This window comes from Magnolia sinica, chromosome 5, assembly GCF_029962835.1.
Source record: "Magnolia sinica isolate HGM2019 chromosome 5, MsV1, whole genome shotgun sequence".
Lineage (NCBI taxonomy): Eukaryota > Viridiplantae > Streptophyta > Magnoliopsida > Magnoliales > Magnoliaceae > Magnolia > Magnolia sinica.
This window is the reverse complement of record NC_080577.1, coordinates 106,512,917-106,524,779: the sequence shown is the minus strand read 5'-3', so window position 1 is coordinate 106,524,779 and position 11,863 is coordinate 106,512,917.

Genomic DNA, 11,863 nt, shown 5'->3' with positions numbered 1-11,863 from the left:
AGTCCAGCAGATCTATTGGGCGAACATTTGATTCACCAGCCTCTGATACATCGCACCAGTATTTTTCAAGCAAAAAGACATGACCTGATAATAGTAGAGCCCTTTGTCAGTGACAAAGGTGGTCATCTGTCTGTCCAGTGGGTACATCGCTATTTGATTGTAGCCAAAGTACGCGTCCATGAAAGTGAGGAGCTCGTGCTCGACTATGCTGTCAACCAATTAGTTGATCCGAGGGAGAGGGAAACTGTATTTGGGGCACGCTTTGTTCAGGTCAGAGTAATCTACATAGACTCGCCATTTCCCGTTAGCCTTCTTCACGAGCACTACGTTCGTGATCCAGTCCGGGTAATGAATTTCTTTAATGATGCCAGCGCCGAGGAGTTTGGAGACCTCATCAGCAATTGCAGCGTACCTCTCAGGATCGAAAGCTCTTCTTTTTTGTTTTACTGGTTTATGCTCGGGTTCCATGTTTAGTCGGTGGACGATCACTTCAGGTGGAATGCCTAGCATGTCTTGATGAGTCGAAGCGGAGACAGCTCGATGTTGCTTAAGGAAGTCGAGCATCAAGGTTCATTGGTCGTCGGACAACGACAATCCGAGCTTAACTGTCTTAGTCGGTTCCACTTCATCAAGAGGAAGGACTACAAGGTCTTCCATTGAAGCATCTTCCCTGAGGTCGAGCATGTTGACTGTTAGGGCCTGCTTCACTGCTCCCTTCCTGACCGTCACGGAGTAGCATCGCCGTACTTCTCGTTGATCTCCTCGGAGATACTCAATTCCTCCAGCGCAAGGAATTTCATCATTAGATGGTAGGTTAAGACTACCGCCCTCATGGAGTTGAGGGAAGGTCATTTAAGAATGACGTTGTATGCTGACGGTGTTTTGACTACCAAGAAGTCAACTAATAGAGTGACCTGGTTCTGACCTTCTCTCGCAGTGATTGGGAGAGAGATGGCTCCTTCTGAGATTTGTCACCCGTAAAACGGTGCAACGGAGTTCAGATGGGTCGGAGACGCGATCTTTCGATTCCCATCTTATCGAAAGCTTCAGAGTATAGGATGTTAGCTGAGCTCCCGGTATCGACCAGAATCCGATACGCCCTTCGATTGGCTATGGTCATCATGACCACTAGCGCATCGTCATGAGGGTGTTGAATCCCTCGCGCATCGTCTTCTGTGAATGTCAAATTGCACGGACTTATACGAGGCTCCTTGCTTGGCCTATCAGCGAGGTGGACATAATGCTTAGGGTCAGTACTCCTGGCATGGGCCTTCCGAGCCTGGTTTGAATCCCCCCTCTTGATGGGCCCCCATATATCGTATGAATCTTGATGGTATCATCTGCTACTCAACTTGAGGACTCATCCTTCCGAGGTGGTTTTTCCTCTTTCACATATTATTGCAGATGGCCTTTGCAAATAAAGGGTCTCGATCTCTTCTTTTAGGTCGACATAGTCGTTGGTGTCGTGCCCATGGTCGCAGTGGAAGTGACAGTACTCGCACTTGTCTCGTTGACCTGCTTCCGCCTTCATACAGTTCGGCCAATGCAGCAGCCTCTTATCTCGAATATCTAACAAGATCTACTTTGGAGATGTATTAAGTAGCGTATACGAGCTGAACTTGCTCTCTGGCCTTCTGCTTGGCCTCCGGTCATGAGAGGTATTGTCGTCTAATCTCCTTTTATTTGCTTGCAGCAGTGCTTCGTCCTTCCTCCTCTTTTCCTCAGACGAGTGCTCCGAGCTCTGATTATTCTTCCGTGAGTTGAAGAACTCTTTGACATTCGTGTACTTTTGGGCCCGGCTTATGAGTTCTCCGCGCGTAGTTGGTGGGTTCTTTCCTATTGAGAAAAAGAACCTTTCATCTTTGAGCCCGCTGCTCATCGCAGTAAGTGCCATTTTATCTGAGTAGTCGTCGACCTGCAAAGCTTCCTCGTTGAAGCGAGAGATGTAATCTTTCAGCGATTCTCCACTCTTTTGCTTAAGAGTGAGCAGATGAGTCGATGGCTTATGATTCTTCTTCCCAGCAATGAACTGTGTCAGGAATGCCCTGTTAAGCTCAGCGAATGTGCTGATCGACCCCGGTTTCAGCTGTCGATACTAGCTTCTCGCAGCCCCCGTGAGAGCTATAGAGAACGCTCTGCACATCATTGCCACAGAGGCCGATTGGATTTGCATCCATGAGCGATAAGACTTCATATGCTCTGTTGGGTCCCTGGACCCCGAGTACTAAATGATGGGGGCATTATGAACCTCGGAGGCATTGTTGTGCCCATAATGTTGTTGGTGAATGGAGGCTCGGTTTCCTCCATTATTGCTTCCACTGCGGTTAGAGTGGGAGCCTGGTAGTTTCGCTAAAGGGTCTTGATTTGGTCTTGAAGCTCATTGAGCTGAGCCTCCCATGGGTGCTTGTTCTCAGCAACAGTTTCGAAAGGAACCTCGACCTCAGGCGCTTTTCCCTTCATTCTCCTTTCTAGTTCGTGTCGGAGATCAGTTGGGGTTAGCGCCGAGGTCTCAAACACGTAGGTTGGAGCCCGAGTCGCTGCGTTCTGTGCATGACCCGGTGCTTGAGTTGAGATATTCTGGGACGCCCCCGCTCGTGAACTTAAGAGGACGGGCTGTTTTGCCCCCTCCAGAGTGATCTCCTCTTGAACAAGGAGTGGATGTTGTTCGGGTTGCTGCTATTTCATCTGGTTAATCTCTTCAACCAATGCCTGTACTTGATTCTGCAATGCACGATACTTGCCTCCTCGTCTCCGAGTTCGTTGGGACGGTCCAGTCGGAGCTGATTTAGTATGAATTGTTGAAGACGAACATTGTTGCCCAGTGGGTTTAAGTTCTTCCACTGCCACCGGAAGTATCTTCTTTTTTCCTCGAACCATTTATTATTATTATGGCTTTTTGTTACGATTTCCCATAGACGGTGCCAAAATGTTGATGCCAAAATCTAGTTCACTTTTATCGAGCTCTGAGCACTCGTTCGAGCCCTGTAAGCTTGCACAAAATGAGAACAAAGGAGACCCTGGCTAGAACAGGGGACACTCCGATGCTGAAGTCAGGTTGAGATTCTGGGTCTAAATAGTGCAGTCGAAGCTTAAGGTATAGGATCTTGCGTACTTGTCCCTGTAGGTAGGTCCTCTATTTATACCCGTGGATTGGAGTGGACATTTCCATCAATCTCGGCACGATCTCTACCGTCAAGCGGAAGCTATGTACGAGCTGATGTCAGCTATTATCCTGAGATCGTGCTTCGGACAACCCTCTACATATGCGTTACTAGAGACTCATTCGGACATGTTCTCATCTCATGATCGAAATACCAGTCAGAGTCAATGGGTTAGAGGTGTAATAGCTTCTTTCGGGTTCCAGGTTAGTATTAAAGCACTACAAAAGAACTTATAATCGAATTGGTTCAGGTGTACTGCTATTAGTCTGAGACTTTGCTCGCCGACTTCCCTAAGTTGTCATGTGTAAGGTTCGGTTCAAATTTTCTCATAAGATATCTAATCCTTAAATTTGTATTTTAACAAATAATCTAAAGTGATATATATTATTTCAACTGTTTTATTTTAATTTAGTTAATGTAGATATACAATTTCTTAATTACTGCGTATCATATGCTATGCTCCCGCACATAGTAAAAGTTTTTCTTTTGGGAATTACGAGTTGAGGAGTGCCCGCTTGGAATTCATATAAATCTTCAGATACGGCGTGGTATTGTATTGTAACATAGAAAATCCGATCCGTGAAAATGGTGGATTATAGATTGAAGATCATATGGAGAGAAATTGGAAATAATTCACACCTAAGTGGACCAAAATAATACATTGAATTTGACCAACGGCCTTATTTTTATTTCAGTGGTGTGGCTTGCCTAATTAACGGATCATTCTGGATTTAGGTATATATGATTTTTCAGATTTGGCCCACCCTTTAAACAGCTTGGATGTGATGAAATATCAATACAAAATAAAATTGTTGTATGTTAAGTGCGCCATATCGGCCAATATTGAAATTGTTTTCCATTTTCGAGGCAATTGAGATCCGGTTGGAAGCGGATTGGCTGGTGTACGTGTCGTGCGAAGACGAGCGTTAACGCTCTTCGAGCCGAGAGTTATTTGCATGGCCCCGTAATGATGTATTTATTATATCCACACGGTTCGTTCATTTTTCTACATCATTTTAGAGCATTATCCAAAATATGAATCATATCAAAATATTAATGTACCACACCACAAATAGTATAGTAGTGGTATGATGATTTTCAACGTTAAAAAATTCATAGGGCCCACCATAACGTTTATTTTCGTTCCAATATGTTCATAAGGTAACAAAGACCTTGATGAAGAGAAAAAACAAATTTCATATTGATCCAAAACTTTTTTGAACCCTAAAAGGGTTTCAATGGTAAACGTTCAATCCCCCACTGCTTTTTGCAGTGTGGTCCACTTGATTGTTATATCTATCTATTTTTTCATATAAAGCTTTAGGATGATCTCGTCAAATGGACGGACGGTTTAGATATAACACATACCTCATGATGTGACTCACAGAACTTGCGGATGTCAATGCATCAGCTTTATCGCTGGCGTTTGGTAAACCAGCTAAACCGCTTGGATATCAATGGGCGGCCGTGGGCTTTGTACGCGGATTAGCCACTGAACTAGTAGTCTCGCTACTGAAGTGACGTCACCATATTTTGTGGTCCTATGTATGTGTTATATCCACACCGTTCATCCATTCGGAGAGATCATTTTATGGGATGAACCAAAGAATGATGCAGATCCAGAGCTCAAGTGGACCCCACTACAGAAAACAGTGAGGATTGAATGCCTACCATTAAAAACTATTTTAGGCGATGGAAGTTTTCAATTAAGCTAATATTTATGTTTCCTTATTCCATGTCTTTATTAACTTATAAACAGGTTAGATCTCAAATAAACATTATGGTGGGCCCTAAGAAGATTCAACAGTGGGAGTCATTGTCCCCACTCTTTTCTGTGGTGTGGTCCACTTGAACTTTTCATCTACATCCTTATTTGTCTTGTATCCTAAAATGATCTCTCTAAATGAATGAATGGTGTGGATATAACACATACATTATGTTGGAGCCTAAATAATGTGGTGGCGGTTCAGTTGCTCATCCTTGTGCGCTGGATGCGGATTAACTACTGAACTCGACGGTAGCGAGTCTGAAGTTACGTCACCAAGTTCTGTGGGCCCCACCATGAAGTATGTAATGTATCCGCACCGTCCATACATTTGGAGAGATCATTTTTGGGCATGATGTAAACAATTAGGCAGATATAAATGTCAAGTAGACTCCACCATAGAAAATAGTTGGATTGAACGTCTACCATAAAAAGCTTCTTTGGGCCACAGAAGTTTTTGATCAAGATGATATTTGTGTTTTCCCTTATTACATGTCTTTGGTAACTTGTAAATAGTTTGGATCTCACATAAACATCATGGTAAGCCCCAGAAAGATTCAACGGTGGGTGACTGTCCCCACTATTTTCTGTGGTGGGGTCCACTTAACTTTGGATCTTCATCTTTCTTTGGACCATTACCTAAAATAACGTGGTGGCTTAACTTCATCAGGGAAACTCGGGACGCGGATTAGCTACTGACAGGTTGAGTAGCCAGACTGGCTGCTGAAGTGATGTAACCAAGTTATGTGGGTCCCACCATGATGTATGTGTTGTATCCACACTGTCCATCCATTTGGAGAGAATATTTTAGGGCATGAGCCAAAGAATTAGTCAGATTCAAAGCTCCAGTAGACCCCACCACATAAAACAGTGAGGAAAGTGACGCCTACCATTAAAAAATTCTAAGGCCATGAAAGTTTTTGATCAAGCTGATATTTGTGTTTTCCCTCTTTTAATGTCTTTTTTAAGTTATGAATGCGTTGGATCTCAAATAAACATCATGATAGACCTTAAGAAGGTTTCGACCGTGGATGTCACTCTCTCCACTGTTTCTAGTGGGGTCCACTACAGCTTTGTATCAGGCTTATTCTTTGACTCATGCACTAAAATAATCTTTCCAAATGAATGGACAGCGTGGATACAACACATACGTTATGATGGGACCCATGAAACTTGGTGACGTCACTTCAGTAGCAGTCTCGCTACTCAGCCTGTCAGTAGCTAATCCGCGTATGGAAACTCGCTATTGTCATCTTCAGTTGCTAATATGCGTCGGCGTGCCGACTGGAGGGATTAGCTAGCGGCGAATCTTGGTTACGTGAGCACAACCGTGATGTATGTGTTGTATTCACACCGTCCAACTACATGAAAAGATAATTTTAAACATGAGCTAACGAACTAGCGGATACAAAGCTGACCCACCAAAAAATAGTGGGGATTGAATGCATACCATTAAAAACTTCTTCGAGTCATAGAAGTTTTCGAGCAAGCTAATATTTGTATTTTCCGTTATTCCACGTCTTAACAAGTTGTATTTCAAATAAACATCACTAGTAAGTGACGCTGATTAGCTATTGACTGGTTGAATAGCAAGACTTCCGCTGAAGTGACATCACCAAGTTCGGTAGGTCCCAACATGATGTACATTTCATATCCACACTGTCGATTCATTTGGAGAGCCCCTAAACATTTTAGGGCATGAACCAAATATTGAGTCAGATCCAAATCTCTAGTAGACCCACCACAGAAGACAATGGAGAGAGTGATGCCCGCCATTAGAAAATTCTAAGGGCCACAAAAGTTTCCAATCAAGCTGATAATTGTGTCTTCCCTTCTTTAATGTCTATGTTAACTTGTTAACAAGATGGATTTCAAATAAACATCGTGGTGGACCTTAAGAAGGTTTCAACGGTGGCTGTCACTCTCTCCACTGTTTTTTGTGGTAGGGTTCACTATAACTTTTGATCTGCCTTATTCTTTATCACATGCCATAAAATGATCTCTCCAAATATATGAACAATGTGGATACAACACATACATCATGGTAGGACTCATAGAACTTGGTTACGTCACTTTAGTTAGGGGTGCACACGGTTTAGTTTGGTCCGGTTCTGGGGTGAAACTGGAATCGAACCGTTCCTAACAGTTCTAGGAATTTCAGAACCGGAACTGGACCGTTGGCACCCTAGAACCGAACCAGAACCGAACTGTTAAAACCGGTTCGATTCCGGATCAGTTCCACGATTTTGGGCTTTTTATAATCAAGCCCAATTGCAAGCTTATGTCCATCCATGTTGTGGTCCATTTGATGAATAGTTTAGATATTATATAAGGTGTACAAAAATACATTTACAAAAATAATTGTTCTAGAGAAAATAATTATAATATGTGCAAAAATACATCGGTTCAGTTCAACGGTTCGGTTCTACGGATCGGATCTACGGTTTGGTTCTACGGATCGGTTTACGGTTTGGTTCGGTTCTACATACTCCCAAATCGAGAACCGAACCGATGTCACCGGTTCTTTGATTTTTAGAACCGAAAAAGGAACTGGTGCACTTTAGAACCGGACCAAACCGGACTGTTTGGTCGGTTCCGGTCCGATTCCACGGTTCTACCGGTTAAATGTGCACCCCTATCTCCAGTAGCGATTCTCACTACTCAATATGCCAGTCCGATCTTAAGAAGGTTTTAATGGTGTCACTGTTACTACTGTTTTCTTCAGTGGTGCCCACTTAAGCTATCGATCTGCGTTTTTTTTAGCCTTTGCTTTAAAATGCTCTCCCAATGAACGGAGGGCAAATAGATGAACAATATGAATATAACATATATCATGGTAGACCTATAAAATGTGCTGACATCACTTCAGTAGAGATATTGGCTACCGTCAGGTTCAATAACTAATCCGCGTCCAAGCCAATTACCTACTGCCCCGCCTCGTCTGAATGAAAATCGGTTCAGGCAGGGATTCTATGGGGTCCAACATAATGTATGGACTTTATCAATGCCGTTCATTCAAAATGTCGGATTATTTTATAGTAAAAATATAGGTAGATCCAAGGATCAAGTGGACCACACCACAGGATGCAGTGGTGATTATGATGCCCATCGTTGAAACCTTCTAGGGCGATGATGGTGTTTAATTCCCATCTAACCTATTCATAAAGTCACATGAGTATCAACACCTGATCAAGGGTTTGAGTACCCGTAGGTGGTAAAATTCCACCATGGCGTAAGTATGCGGGGTGTGTGTACAAAATAAACAAATAAAAATCACAAAAACCTGGGCGAAAACAAAAAATAAATTCCATTTTGCCCTAAGAAGTTTTTAATGGTAGGCATTCAATCCACATCGGATGGACCATTTGAACCTTGGATTTATTGCATTTTTGGGCTCATACCCTAAACTAATATGGAAAAAATAGATGAACGATGTGGATAAAACTTTTGAATTACAAGGGGGCTCACAGAGCCCTGCCTGGACCGATTCCTTTCATGAGGGGCAGGACACAATCTCTTTCATCGTTGGGCGGGTACATGAGACGGTTTTTGTCGTGCCTTTTAACAAACGGCCTTGGTTTAGATATAAAAGCCAGAACAACTTTTGGATTGCGCTTGGGTAATCCCTGGGTCAGCCTTATGCAGCTGCATCATGCATCTCTAATATATATATATATATATATATATATAAGGAGAGGGAGAGAGTCATGGGCCCCTATGCAGGTGCACACCTTTACACATGTCATGGCCATTTAATCCGAATGGTCAATGTGATATGGAATCCCATGAAAACTCATGGGACAAATTTTCACCCTTATCTAAAATTTTTGTGGGCCATAACAAAGAGAAATGTAAATCAAAGGAGGAAACTGTTTTCAATTTTCATGGCCCACCAAAGTTTTGGATGAAAGTAAAAATTGAGCCCAGGGGGTTTCATGAGGTTCCACTTCACGTGGACTGTTCAAATTTTGGATCCACATCATGTATGATGGGTTCTTAAAAAAGTTTGCGCGAGTTATTTGCAACTGAGCATTCTGCTATATATACAGGGTAAGTTTTCAATATAGACCTGGTGGACTATCCATGTTATCTCATTTGACCCGAAAAAATCTTAAATTATCAAACTAAACTACTATTCTCACTGATGAACCTAGAAAGACGAAAATACCTTTGTTTTTTCCATCTGCTTACCCTAATAGGCTGGAGTATTTTCGTCAAAAAACTAACGTTCGTACCCTAAAAATTACCTTTAGTGAGATAAGTTTTCGGGCGGCGAAAAAAAAAAGTAGTGTTGTACGGAATTGTCTGTGGTACTAATTTTTTCCTATATATGTATGTGTATGTTTGAGAAATAGTTCTATGCAGTGGACCTCATGGGAACTTCTCGTGAGGTCGAGCTGTGTGAGACCTACTGTGATGCATGTCGAACATCTACACCTACATTTGATGGGTCCCCTTTAAATTATGGGATCCTAAAAATCAGCCGTATAAGGAACTCAGGTGGGCCATACCATCTAAAACCATGTGAAGACATGCCTAAACGTATAAAAGCACTTGGTGGCGCCTACTTAAAATTTGGATGGATCTGAAACTTGGTCTGACCCCTCGTCCAAGTGGGGCACACACAATGGATGGTCTGGATCTGTGAATCACATCTCGATAGGCCCAACAAATGATTACGAATGTTTTAATGGGAGGGTAAGCCCTCTCAACTTTTGTATGTAGTGTGGCGCACACAAGTCATGGATTGACTTCCTTTTTAAGCCCGAGGCTCACCATGGAATGGTGCAACTGACTGATGGGGTAGATGTTCGACACCCATCACAGTGGGGCCCACACAACTTGATCTCATGGGGGGTTCCAAACAACAATAATAAACAACGAACAAAATATTAATAAAAATATATATATAATTCATTAAACCAAAAAGCTATACTTTCCACCAATCATCTAATGGGCAAAGATTGCATTGCCAAAAGATTTAGACCCCTTTTTAGTTGTTTTTTTAAAAATGTTTTTTGGTAAGAATGCAACTTCAATTGTGATGGTTATAATAAAATCTTACTGTAATCGTGGAACTGAACGGACACATAGGGCTCGACAACAAACAAAAGTTTATATGATATTTTTAGTAAATTCCAAATAACATTGATGGCTTCAAGCTAGCGGCGCAATGGGCTGGGTTTGGGCCTATCAGGTGGGGCCTAAGTGCAGCATGGTCCTAATACAACAGGCTCAAGCCCAAGCCTGAAAACCCATCCCAACCCTTAAAATGATCAAATAGCTGAACATTCATAATCTATCCTGTAATCAAGTGGACCACACTTACAAAAGGAAATATACATTTTAGAATGAAACTGATGGATTGTAATGGCACATTCGTGGGATATAACACATGTACTTGGTAAAGTACGGTGGATTGGGTTTGGTCGAGCTGAGTCAGGCTAAATGACTTGAACCTAAACCCCGACTTGAGAATTGATCAGACCACACATGCGAAACCAAGCCCGGCACATGGGCTAAGATAGTAGGTCCAAGACTAGCTCAAAGTTGAGTTAGGTGGGCTACCAGGCCCATTCCCACCTTTACTTCAAGCAAGGGAGCTAAGTTTCCAATTCATCCAATAAATACTAGCAGTTTGATGCCAATGAGGAAATTACACAAGATAACATTCAAATATGTAACTGTAGAAGCAAAACTTAGTATGGCTATAAGATTTGCTGTTTAATGGGTCATCATACATCAATGATTTTGATTGGACAGAAGATTGCAAAACAATCAAGCTCATCATCAAAGGTACAATAATGGCAGAAATATTAGGTGGTCCAAGTATGCATTTTTGCTTCTAATTCTATATTTTGATGCATATGGATCACGTGGAAATCAGATTCTCCAATTACACATGATATCAGAGCAGAGCAGAGCTAACTATGCATCAAGTGCGAGGTTTTCTTATTGAATTCATGCTTATTATTTTCCATCCTAGCATGTATTAAGGGTGTTGTTTTGGTCATTGGATGGTTTCCTCAACACCCTAGATCATGTTCTGGCAGCCTTATGTATATACTGACCAAGGGTGAATAGAGCTTGTGAGAAAATTTGGATTATATTGAGAGAGAAATACAACCCCCCGTGTTGTGTTTCAGCTATGGTGGACATGGAGTACGGTGGTTGATTCCTTCTCTAGCACCTATGTGATACATACATGGCTCTAGTTTCATGCCTGGGATTTATTGGATTTCATATGTGGGCCACAAATTGATGAGAAACTTGGATTGCATTCTCAGTTACTCTGTTGGGTCCACATGCGATGTATGCGTCTTATCCAAGCCATCCATGCATTTTTCAGCTCATTTTAAGGCATGATGCCAAAATTTAATTATATCTAAAGCTAAAGTGGACCACATCACAGGAAAGTGGGGATAATGATGTCCACCGTTGAAACCTTCTTAGGGTGATGTTTATTTGTCATCCAACCTGTTTATTTCGTCACAAAGACATGGATGAAGGGAAAACACAAATATCATCTTGATCCAAAACTTCTGTGGCCCCAAAGAAGTTTTCAACGGTAGGAGTTCTATTCCCATTGTTTCATGTGGTGTGGTCCACTTGAGCTTTGGATATGCTTCAATTTTGGGCTCATGCTCTAAAATAACTGAAAAAACAGACCAAAGTGACTTTTTGAGAGATGGATAATTAGAATTGTGGGAACCACATGATGGAAGGTTTAAATTAGTAATGACACCATTGGTAATATGGTCAATATAGACTGCTATTTCCTTTCTTATTGATCTGAACACTAGAATCACCTAACTGATTTTTTTAAAAGGAATGGGCCTTCAAAGGTGGGACCACATTTTGGATTTCTAGATCAATGGTTACCATTTTTAATATGATTAATATGGACCACCCATTTTTGTAAGCATTGATGGACCAC